Source organism: Nycticebus coucang, chromosome 5, assembly GCF_027406575.1.
Source record: "Nycticebus coucang isolate mNycCou1 chromosome 5, mNycCou1.pri, whole genome shotgun sequence".
Taxonomy (NCBI): domain Eukaryota; kingdom Metazoa; phylum Chordata; class Mammalia; order Primates; family Lorisidae; genus Nycticebus; species Nycticebus coucang.
In genome coordinates this window covers 83895618-83908363 of record NC_069784.1, presented here as the reverse complement: position 1 = coordinate 83908363, position 12746 = coordinate 83895618, and positions in this window count along the sequence as shown.

The following is a 12746-nucleotide window of genomic DNA, read 5'->3' as shown; positions in this document are numbered from 1 at the left end:
AGACAGTTTCACTTTGTTGCCCTCGATAGAGTGCTGTGGCGTCACAGCTCACAGCAACTTTCAATCCTGGGCTTAGGTGATTCTCTTGCCCAACCTCCAAAGTAGCTGGGACTACAGGTGCCCGCCACAATGTCTGGCTATTTTTTATTATAGTTTGGCCGGGGCCGGGTTTGAACCCACCACCCTCAGTACATGGGGCCGATGCTCTACCCACTGAGCCACAGGCACCTCCTACCTTCAAACTCTTATCCTTCTCCTTTGGCCTCCCCACGTTACAAAAATCCAGAAAGAAATGTGGCAGAGGTGGCCTCTCCTCCAAGGCTGGGTTGCAACTGGGGAGAAAGGGAGTTGGGCTCCGCTTTGCCAGATGAAGAGACCAGACAAATTGATGAATACTCCAAATTTAATGCACTTTGCCCTTCTAGATGTGTATGTGTGGATGAAAGGTGGCCTTTGGCATGGTGAGGGTGTCTCTGTCTGGAACATCTCATGCCACCACCATAGCCACAGCTTGGATAAGATCAGGAGAAGTTCTCACAAGGTTTCATAAATGTGAACTATTTTACATGTTTGCACTTAATATACAATACTTTTAAACTCTTCCTCTCCGACTGTCTATGGGTAATGAGTAATCGTTCTCATTAATTTATCATTATTTAGATTTGTAGAGTGAGTTCCTAGTATCCTCATAGAAGGTGAGGATGTCCAGTCTGTTATCCGTTAGCAAACAGTTCACCAAACATTTAAGAAATATACTATATGGACCATACTCTAAGAGGGCTAGATAAATTGGACATGTGGGCTCATCTTGGGGAGAGGTGGGGCTTGGAACAGATAACTTCAATACCCAATAAATAGTAAGGGTTCTGATGGAAAGGCTCTGCTCCCCCAGCCAAAGAATGGACCAATGACATTTACTCAGAAATTTGCAGCTAAAAAATGTCACCAATGGATAGGAAATCCTAATTAAATTCCTCAGGACATTGTCCAAAGAGGCTACCCATTACTTCCAGCGGCCCCTGGTCTCTGGTTTCCAGGTACTCCCTGTTGTAATCACTCAAGGTGGCATATATAGACTAAAAGTTTGTGTCCCTTCCCCCAAATGTATATGTTAAAACCTAACCCCCCAAGCGATAGTATTTGGAGGTGAGGGTTTGAGAGGTGTTTAAGTCATGAGGGCAGAGCACACATGAATGACACTTGGGGTCTTAAAAAAGGGACTCCTGAAAAGTTTTTCTGCTGTGCAAGGTTACAGTGAGAAGTTGGACCTCTGTGAAGGAAGTGGGGCCTCACCAGATGCCTTGATCTTGGACTTCTCAGCCTCTAGAACAGTGAGCAATAACTTCCTGTTGTTCAGAAGCTGCTGGTCTCTGGCAGTCTGTTGTGGCAGCTTGAATCCACTGATGCCTAAAACCAGCATGTCCCCCAACTTGCTTGCTTCAGAGTGGGGGGGATGACAGACGTCTTGTTGACCTCTCTTTTCCCAGTGGGCTCAGGACTTGAGTAACTTATTGAATGACTGGATGGATGGATCTATAAATCTTTTTATTAACAGAAGCTACATTATCCATTGTTTTTGAGTGTTATCTGTAAGCTTTGAGAGTGCCACAAGATCACTACTGAGAGTGTTCTCTCTTATTCAACTCATTTAAAGCTCAGTTTAGTGAGTAGATCTTTTTCCAGTGGTACTATATCATTTATTTTATAGTGAGAGTCGATAGGAAATAAGATTTTTGTCAGAGAAAGATTTCCCACAGCTATTTGTTGTAAAAAAGTATTGTGTAAAATGAGAGGTACTCTATTTTCACACTGGGCCACAGTCATGAAGATTTTTTATAAAAGAAAGATAATGTTGCTGGGCACGGTGGCCCATGCCTGTAATCCCAGCACTGTGGGAGGCTGAGGAGGGAGAATTGCTTGAGCTCAGGAGTTTGAGACTCGCTGGAGCGAAAGTGAGACCCAACTCATGAAAAAAAACGGAAAAACCCAGCTGGGCGCCATGGTGAGCGCCTGTAATCCCAGCGGCTTCTGGAGGCTGAGGCAGTGGGATGCCCACAGACCGAGTCTGAGGTTGCAGTAAGCTATGACGCCACTGCACTCTCAGGGTATAGGGTGGGACTCTGTCTCAACAACAACAACAACAACAACAAAAAGAAAGGTAATGTCTGTGTTCATTTTATTTAACAAAGTGATTGCATTTTTCCATCATGAATATTATATGAACTCATATAAAAATTGAAAAGAAAATGCTTTTTGATGTATTTTCATCCAATAATTTTTGTAGATCTAAATTTTGGGTTGTTTTTAACCATGCCCTCTGTAAAGAAAATTCTTCAGCATGGAGAGCATAAGCCTGGGAACCCAAAATGCCTTCTTAAGATTTTGAAAGATTTATCCAAATAAGAAAGTTAGGCTATATAATTAAATGGGCACAGTAATTGGGTCAATTCATGGTGATAAAATCCTCCACACAGTGAAAATAAAGCCTTAAATGATACTCAACAAATAGAACATAAATTTGGGTAGTTATGGCTGGTACTCAGAGGTGAAGAAAAACTGAGAACCCACTGGGGCCTTTTAAGTGTATCAAAACGAAGAGCCACCCTCATTAATCTGTGAGAATCAGCAAGATTCCCAGGCAGTAAAAGGAATTATCTGGAGAACAAAGGTATGCTGGAGGAGTTAACCATTTCTTTGCATCATATTAATATATAAAATTGAATGCAAATGAGTCCTCCAGACTGGCAGCATTTTTCTCAGAGATAGCAGGGAATCAGGGAGCCAGGAGTCTGAATTTCTCCCCAAATTATTTGTCATGGTAAACAGACTATGTTGGGGATTTGGTGGTTCTACACCTTCTCCTGTCAGAGGATGTTGAGAAAAACCTTGGTAAGTGTATGGTAGCAAATCCTCTGAAAAAGAAAGGAGAATTCTGGTTTGGTAGCAATAATCTTTGGAGTCCCCCCAATGGACTTTACTAAGGCCTATTGATTATCTACACAGGTCTGTTTCTTTAAACAATTACAGGCTCACTCTGTGGAACCCAAGTAAGCTCTGGAGTTGGGGCAGAAGGTGATTAATGGCCATGGGAGGACATGAGGCAGTCATCTCAAAGGTCAAACCCTTTCCCCCACTCTGCTTTGGCTGTCAGCACATGGGAATCTCAAGCCTTTAACCTATGGGGCCTGAAGCTGAAGGAAATTGCCCTGGGTTCCACAACTCTGCCTCTGTTGACAGGCATGCCCACCAGCCTCGATAGATCTGGCTGTCATTAACCACCACACAACTTGCCCATTCCCTTTTGTGAGAAAGTGTGAACTTTATTTACCTCATAAATTCAAGAGATATCCATAAAGTTGGGTAGGGTGGCTTACGCCTGTAAGCGTAGCACTCTGGGAGGCTGAGGCAGGTAGATTGCCTAAGTTAGGAGTTTGACAATAGCCTGAGCAAGAGCAAGACCCTGTCTCTAAAAAATAGCCAGGTGTTGTGGCAGGTACCCCTGTCCCCAGTACTGGGGGAGGATGAGGCAAGAGAATCAGTTTGAGCCCAAGAGTTTGAGGTTGCTGTGAGCTATGATGCCACAGCACTCTACCAAGGATGACAAAGTGAGACTCTGTCTCAAAAAGAAAAAAAATCCATAAACATCATGGCAAAGTGTGCATAAAGCCAATTTTCTTCCTGACAAATAAAAGTCCTCTTGTGTATAATCTTAACACAACCATCAAAAATCAGGAAATTAATACTGATAGGTTCTGTTGGGAGGAAAATTTTTCCTCTACCATTTTGTTTTCTGGTTCAGATGGTGAGGGGGCCTGCAAATTATCTAACAATAGATTAACAGGCTGAGATCTAGAGAGCAGTGATTGGAAAGTGGGAGTAGAGTAAATTCTGTGGACATGAGGCCAGAGAGAGGGGCAGGGCTTAGGTCATGAGGAATCTGGGAGGCCACAATACAGAGTTCGAATTCCATTCTAAGTGCCATCAGAAACCTCTTATAAATTTTATATTTATTTATTTGTTTAATTTTGAGATGGAGTTACTATGTTGCCCTTGGTGTCACAGCTCACAGCAACCTCAAACTCTTGGGCTTAAGCGATTCTCTTGCCTCTGCCTCCCAAGTAGCTGGGACTATAGGCACCTGCCATAAAGCCCAGCTATTTTTTGGTTGTAGTTGTCATTATTGTTTGGCAGGCCCGGGCTGGGTTCAAACCCACCAGCTCTGGTGTATGTGGCTGGCGCCCTAGCCACTGAGCTACAGGCACCAGGCCCACTTATAAATTTTAAATGGAGAGATGACATGATCAGATTTATGGTTTTAGATCATTTTTGCTGAGGAGATTAGGCTAATGGAGATCTCAAGTGCAAGTGAGGAGACCAGTTAATTGTACATACTTTATTAATTTAGGCAAGGGACGAGGTGACATTGAAGATGGAGTGTAGAAGTCAGATACTAGAATGATTTAGGAGGAAGGATTGTCAGATGAAAGAACAGATGAGTCAGGGACGATGCTCAGATTTCTGGCTTTGTTAACTAGGTAGGTGATGGTGCCATTTATATAGAGGAAGACTAGCTATGAGGAAGCTTGCACCAGTGTCCCTAAAGCCTGGGCATGTATGTACTATTGGGGCATGAGAGTCCTGGTTCCCCAAACCCAGTTGGCAGGCTCACACAGGCTTGAGTGCCCAGTAGGAGAAAAATAAATTGGGATTTGGTAAAATAATGGTACTATCTCTGTTTCGTGTAGATAAATGTTTTAGAAAATAGTACCTCTAACTTTCTTTGGTAATGATGCTTCGAAATGACCAACATGGCAAAAAAAGTTAGTAGGTAAAATGTGTAAGTGACATACAAGATGAAAAATTCCTCTCTGAATAATAAGAAAATAATTGTCCTTTTCTATAAGGCACAGAGAAGAGGCTTAAGGGGTGGAAGGTACAAGATTGAGGGACTGGGAATTGAAATGTGATAAAATAGTCTAGAAGAAGAAAAACTCTTTCCCTCACCCTCTTATATCAGGTACCTGGAGCTTGTGCATTAAACTGGAAAACAACAGATTAACAAGAGGAAGCATCCAGATCTTATCTGATGCTAGTAGTTTTACATGGTACAGGCAGCTTCAGAGGAAAGAAGTGAAAATACCCAAAGAAATGGTTAGACTCGAGGGCTTATATACCATTTTAACAAAGGATGGTAAGTAAAGGTCTGAAAAAGGGCAGACTTGTAAAATGTCTCTTTTACAGAGTTGTCCCTTAAAAAGCCTCCACCCTTTTTGGCAATTGAAACCCACCTTCCTGTCCCAGGTCAGTAAACAAGGGGGCAGAAAAATGTTCTTTGCTGTTTGTTTTCTGGTATCTTAAACCACAAGAGATGGCTGAACAGAATTATCTAGGGGTTACCAGATCATCATCACAGGAGATGGGGTCACTTGAAACCACCAATTATCATTAAATAACAACAGCCCTAAGCCACCACACGTGATGTAGACTTAAGCCCAGTTGCTAACACCCCCTCTTTTAAAAAGCCCCATTTTTCTGCTTAAAGACAGGATGGTGGTCTTCAAGATGCTAGTTCCGCTGACTTCTTCATTAGCTAGCAAATTAATAATCTTCTCTTTTCCTTAAACCAGTTCTTCTCATTCTTTATTCTCACTGATTGGGGCTTGGAGACAAAGTACTGAACTTTCAGTAACAACTTGTGTGGTAGGGATTAGACACAAGGAAGGGGTTCGAGCTTCTGAGAATGTGACCAGGAAACATCTGGGGGAAACCAATGGATGGTGAGCTGTTTCTGACTTCCCTTGGCTTCCCCATCGCTGGTGTGTAGGGCTCATGATGAGACTTGCCCTTTTCCCTTGCTTGGTTTGCTGAAAGATCAACTCACAATTACGGCAGATTAATAACAGAAAGGTTTATTTCCAAATACCATGTGCATGAGGGGAACCAGAAGAATGATTGCCTACAGTCTGAGTGATGGTCAGAGACCTTTATAGATGCCTTTTGGAAGGGAGGAGGGAGAACATGGAAAGTATGGTGCAGCACGTGGTTGCTAGGGGTGATGTGTAGATGGGTGGAAATAGACTTATTTGTTGATTAACCTGAGAGACAGGTACTGGGGCCAGGTCTATTAGTACATAATAAGGAAGTCAGCAGCCCCTTTTGATTCTCAGTCAGGTTACTCAGGTTTTATGTAGGTAGAGGAAAGGCCTCCTTCTAGGCTTCCTGATCGTGAATGGCCTTTAATCCAAAATATTCTTTATACCAAGGTGTCATATTTGGGAGCAAAATTTCCTTAGCTCTTTCAGATGATAAGAATGTTCTGTTCTGGGCAGCGCCTGTGGCTCAAAGGAGTAGGGCACTGGCCCCATATGCCGGAGGTGGTGGGTTCAAACCCAGCCCCAGCCAAAAAAAAAAAAAAAAAAAAAAAAGAATGTTCTGTTCTTTCCAGTACTGGGAAGGCACCTTTCTCCTGGGAGAATTTATGCCCTGATTTTAGGCAGAAAGAGGGAAGGCAAAAAAGCGTCTGCTATTTCTTAATCGCCTTCAGCTCAAAATCATCACGATGCTAAAGAGGCACGTTCTGATCCCCTTCATGTCTTAGATGGTAAATTTCACAACTGTGAAGAAAGTGGGGCTGGAGAAAGAAGTTTTATGTCTGTACTAAAAGTAAATGCCATTTTTAAGAGCCAACAATTTTGTAGCCAACGGAAAGTTAAAGTTTACAACATTCATCGGAGAGAAGGACATTCCAAAATGAAAATCTTTTCTGCAAATAAAAAGGAAGTGCCATTGCTGTAAGGCATTCCCAAGTTAAATGTTAAGGATGGAAGGTGGCAATAAATGGAGATTTGCAGGGCAACTTCTGCACATTAGAAAAACTAAACAGTGATCTACCTTCTGCTATTTGAATACACGGGGTGAACACTCTGGGTCCAAGCCTCTTCTGTCTGGTGAGCTACCTTTCAAGACAAAACCCTCTTGTCGAACAGCTTTAGGAATGGGAAATTAGGGTCCTTACAAGGCTGTAGGAAGGTGAAATTAGGGTCCTTACAAGGCTGTTCCTAAATCTCTGAGGTCTTCTCTTAATCACCACCCTGCTCCCTCTATCCCTGCACCTGCCTCACTGGGCTTTGTCTAATCTTCCAATATTCCGGATGTGCTCCTGCCTCCTGCTATCTATTCTAGCTCTTCTTTAGTCTGGAAAACTCTTCCACTAACCCTCTCAGCTCCTCAGTGATGCCTGCTCTACTTAATACCTGTCTAACACCTTTCCTCACCTATCCTAAGGGTCACAGCAGACACTCCTATAACAAAAGGTTAACAAGAGAAAACCATAAGACATTTATTTAAAGTTTTGCATGGGGGAGACTTCAGAAATGAAGACCCAAAGACACAGGGAAAATGGTTTTTATGCTCAGGTTTAATGAAGAGTGGTGGCTGGGCACAGCAGCTCCCACCTGAACCCTGGCACTCTGGGGGGCTGAGGGGGATGATCGCTTGAGGCCAGGAGTTTGAGGTTGCAGTGAGCTACGATGACATCACTACACTCCAGCCCCAGATGACAGAGTGAGAGAAGAAGAAGAAGAAGAAGAAGAAGAAGAAGAAGGAAGAAGGAAGAAGGAAGAAGGAAGAAGGAAGAAGGAAGAAGGAAGAAGGAAGAAGGAAGAAAGAAGAAAGATGTAAAGATGGCCTGGTAGAAATGCGATTTGACAAAGGAATGTGATCTACGGGTAACATATTGTGTGATGGGGACAGCAAGGCCTGTCTGTTCAGATTATTCTTGGCCTCTGTGTGGCCTTCCTTCTTCTCGGGTATGAGGTAGGACCCTTCTGGAGTGAGGGTCTTCAAGGGAGAAGGGAGAAGTGATCTTTCTAGTTGTTATGGTTTGCTTTGGGGGACAGTAGTCCTAGTTTCTATGATCTGCCTTGGGAAGAGGAAAAGAAATTCCGGTTTCTAGGACTCCCTTAGAGAGGAGAGAAGTCAGTGGGAGGCAGGAGGGCTGGAGGTGGTCAGAGAGAACTTGCTTCTGAGGCTACTTCTGAGGGCTTCCAGTCTCCTGTAGTTCAAAGTACTCAGCTTGCCAAAGCATGATGCTTTGGGGTATTGTTTTCTGAGCCCCAACAATCCAAACATACTAGTTTACTTTTTGTAATGTTTATTATTTGCCTTCCCCACAAGGGCAGTGACTCGTTATGATTTTCTTTTCTTTTCCGTGTTAGTGGACACACAAAATATTTGTGGAATTGAATCAATCACACAAATTACTAACTAGCTCCTAATGGGTTAAGTGGCATAGATGTTTGTTTTCCCCTAAAACGACTGCTGTGACTAGAGAGACTGCAGACCAAAATTAAGGGGGAAAGACCATTTAAAGGGTCTTTTTTGTGTGTTGCTGATTTTGTATTACACGTTATGATCAATGATGTTAACACTATTCAAACTACACATTTTAGTTTTTAAAGTAATTTCTTTGGAATGTTTTTCTTTCCTTTTAAAACAAGTAAGCTCTGTAAAGAACATAAGCTCCAGTTTCAACTTGAGAGAAAAACTTTTAGGTGGAGATAAAACAGAAACCAGTCCCTCCATCTGCACTTTCACTACCCAGTCTGTTTGAAGAGCGGCTGTGTTTGGACAATGGTGCATAATGAGATCATTCCTGTTACTGTTTGTGAAGGGCTTAGCTTTTTTGCATTTTTTTGGGGGGCTTCAGAAGCTGGACATTTTAGAATGCTTTTTAAAAAATTAAATACAGAGTTTTGGTTGCTTCGGTGTGAGTAAAAGTTTCAACAAAAAAAGGCCATTGAGATAACTTTATATACTTCAACCGTTTCTGAATCCTTGTGAAAGTCTGAATCCTTCTTAAAAAAGTCAACATTTTATACCCAAATTACATTTTTTATGGTTTTGATGTGGTGGGGACGTTGGTTGTTTTGAAACATTACCTCTGCTCTAGAAACATTAAATTATTCCCTTTGAATGATTGCCCAACCGATCACCTTTGCTGTGGTGGCTAAGCTAGTCCAGGCATCTAAGGTGGAATTTGCATTTGTTTAGCAATCCTTAGCATGAAAAAGAACACTGTTATCCTCTAATAAGTATAAGGGTGGTTGACAGTTTTTGCATCTTTCCAGTTAATTGCAGAAGTTTTGGGGGAAATTGGGCTGAGAGAGTTGCCCTTCTCCAGTCTCTTGGTTTTCTGCTTAGAGTGAAGTACAGAGAGACGAGGCATTCAGCCACGTAAGTCCACACTCAAAACTGGGCATTGTATCAAAATTAACTGCATCTTTAGGTCCTAGTCATTAATCTTAGTGTACTCAAGCTCTGTGAGAACAGTGGGACATTTATTTATAATTTTGCTTCAACTTGTAATTCTTTACCCAATAACTTTGGTCGATTAGCCCCCTGCTGCTGCTTGATTAGACTGTTGGCTGTAATAAGTAGCTCCTCCATTAGGCAATGATTTTGCCACAACAACCGAAATTTTAGTGAGCAAATGGATACAGATGAGAATGAGATTCTTTTTTTTCTTTTTTTTTTGTAGTTGTCATTGTTGTTTAGTAGGCCCAGGCCGGTTTGAACCCGCCGGCCTCGGCGTATGTGGCTGGTGCCCTAGCCACTGAGTTACCGCACGGAGCTCCAGCTATTTTTAGAGACAGGTCTTGCTCTGGCTCAGGCTGGTCTCGAACCTGTGAGCTCAGGCCATCCGCCTGCCTTGGCCTTCCAGAGTGCTAGGATTACAGACGTGAGCCACCTCGGCTGGAGAGAATGAGATTCTTTACTGAGCGATGAGACCGATTGCGTTGCCCACAATCACCCCCCTCTCCAATACCGCCAGTGGAACGTAAAAAGGGACACAAAGAAAGGGGGCTCAAGGGCGGCAGGAGGAAAACCTGGCCTGCTCCATCGGGAAGTCAGGAGGGCCGTTCAGATTGTGGGTATGAAGTGACCTAGGTAACCAATGACCAACAGAAGGAGACAATCAATGACCAATAGAAAAGGGCAATACTGCCTGCAGGTGCAGTGAGGCCAATGAAAGACTTGCATACAATTTCAAACAGAACCCTGCCGGGCTTTGCATCTGTGTCTCTTTCACTTTTTCTTGAGAGGGATCACTTTCAACTATGTTTGGAAGTGCTCTAAACTTTCTTTGTTCTTCCTAAATAAAATTTCTCTTTGTTACCCTGAAACTTGTGTATGTTACGTTTGCTCTCTACCCACACGGCCTGTGCCACTCCAGATTCATTGCCAGTTTCCATTCAATTTTGCTTTCAATTAACACAGTGCCTGGGTTGAGCTTTCTAGCTCAGCTGAGTAATGGAACCAGGTCAACTGGGTTGGGGGAAATGGGACCCTCGACCCCCAACCCCCAACTGAACTCTTACAAAAATATTCTATAACCTTATGAACAACAATCTTAAGGGTTTTTCCTTGAGGTGAGAGATCTGGGTTGGGCCATTTGTGACGGTGAGAGGTACCTGGCATTCCAAATCCAGTCAGATGAATTTTCCTGACTGCCAGAAACAGATCTCTTAAGCGCAAGTCTTGGAGGGATGCTTGAACCAACCTGCTTGTCAGGCTAAAGGACTGTTTTGGAAAGTACTTTATCCCTTGTTTCTTTGAGTAACTCACTACTGTGCAAATATGGGCCATGTTTTACATTCGTGTTCTCAGCCCTACTTTGCACCCCGCCCTGGGTGACGAGAGGCCTGAGGTGCTGGGCGGCTCCTGTCTGCCACCACAGGAGATTGTCAGTACATGCTGGGACAATTGTCAATAGAAAAAGAGGATAGAGAAGACAAAGTCAGAGTGATGTGGAAAGCAATTTAAAGGGTGGATCTTTTTTTTTTTCTTTGAGACAGAGTTTCATATTGTAGTCCTGAGTAGAGTGCTGTAGTGTCTCAGCACTCTACTTAAACTCTTGGGCTCTTAAACTCTACCTTAAACAGCAACCTTAAACTCTTGGGTTCAAGCAATCCTCCTGCCTCACCCTCCCCAGTAGCTGGGACTACACGCACCTGGCCTGATGCCGGGCTAGATTTTCTATTTTTAGTGGAGATGGAGGTCTTGCTCTTGCTTAGGCTGGTCTCATCTCCTGAGCTCAAGCGTTTCACACGCCTCAGTGTTCCAGAGTGCTAGGATTACAGGTATGAGTCACCATGCCCAGCCTGAAAGGGTGGATCTTAAAAGCAAATAAAATTACAATTTCAAGGCCCATTGTATTTCCCAATGCTTAAAATGTCTAAAAGTTTATCTTTAAAAAATGTCACATTTATGGCAAAATGGCAAGCCAGAATGTGGGACAATTTAGTAGTGTTTATTGTTAATAGAAACATCTTTTATTTTTACAGTTTTGTCAGCTACCTGGAAGAAGTTATCTAGTAACAGGCAAAGAAAACCCCACAGGGGGTTGTGATACCCTTCCTCTCTCCGATATTAGTGTACTAAATATCATGTCACCATAATATGCTTATTCAGTTAGTGATAGAAGAGGTGGGGGCAGATGATGAAAATCAGGTAGGAATTAATGATGTCTGTCAGTGTGTTGGGAGTGAGGTGTCTTCTTTAGCATTCTTTGATAGTCTCAGGACTGGTCTGGGTCATTCTTGGGTTTTCAGGTCGTTATCAAATGGATCCCAGGATGGAGCTGGGACCTTACATTTGGGATTTTGAAGTCAGCTGCAAGCTTATACAGAGGTCACCAGCCGCTGAGTGAGAGAGAGAAAGAAAGAGTGAAAGAGAGAGGGAGGGAGGGAATGGGAGGAAAGACAGCAAGAGCTTTTGGAAAGGATACATTATTTAATATACATAGGTCACTATGAAAGTTTTGACATAGGCTCGGCACTCATAGCTCAGTTGTTAGGGCACTGGCCACACACACCAGGACTGGCGGGTTCAAACCCAGCCTGGGCCTGTTAAATAACAATGACAACAACAACAACAAAAAGCAGGGCACTGTGGCAGGTGCCTGTAGTCCCAGCTACTGGAGAGGCTGTGAGCCGTGACTGCACAGCACTCAACTGACATAGTGAGACTCTGTCCCCCCCAAAAAAAGAAAATTTGGAGACAGACTGTGTTATGGCCCAAACACAGTTGAGAGCGTCCTTTCTGATTCACCCATGCAAGTTGCAACTTGCTCACTCTTATTGGTGTTACCAGGAGGGCTTCATTTGTCGCCATCCGCGAGGATTTTACGTTTCTTGATTTTCTATGTATCTCAAAACTTTCGTTAAGGGCCCATGTATACAAATATAAAGGTTGATGTAGTTACCATAAGAAATACCGGAATTTTTTGAACTCTTTTACATTTATTTTGTGGTTTAATTTTATTTTGCATTATGCGGGTGGGAAATAGGAAGGCAGCAGTTCACTATTTTATTTAATTTACATTACAAAGAGAGAGGAAGGGGGCAGTCTCCAGAGGAGAGACCAGTTTCTTTTTCAGGTGACTTCTCTCGGCCTTGAGCAGCACGCTAGATCCACTATCGCTGATTTCATGGGTGCTGCTCATTAAAATGTCATAGGCGTCATTTCCTTTTATTTACTGTGCCTAATAGTCTCAAAAAGGCAAGAGAGTAAGCGAGCCATAAAACACCATTCCTGGGAGCTGTATTTGGCAACCATGAAAAGCCAGCAAACGGATAAAAGCTATCCAACGAGTTCATCCAGTTTCCACCGGGTAACTGGGGCGAACGGGAACAGTGAAGCTGAGAGCAGCGACCTCAGCCTCCTCTTCTGGGATCCCCGTGTCC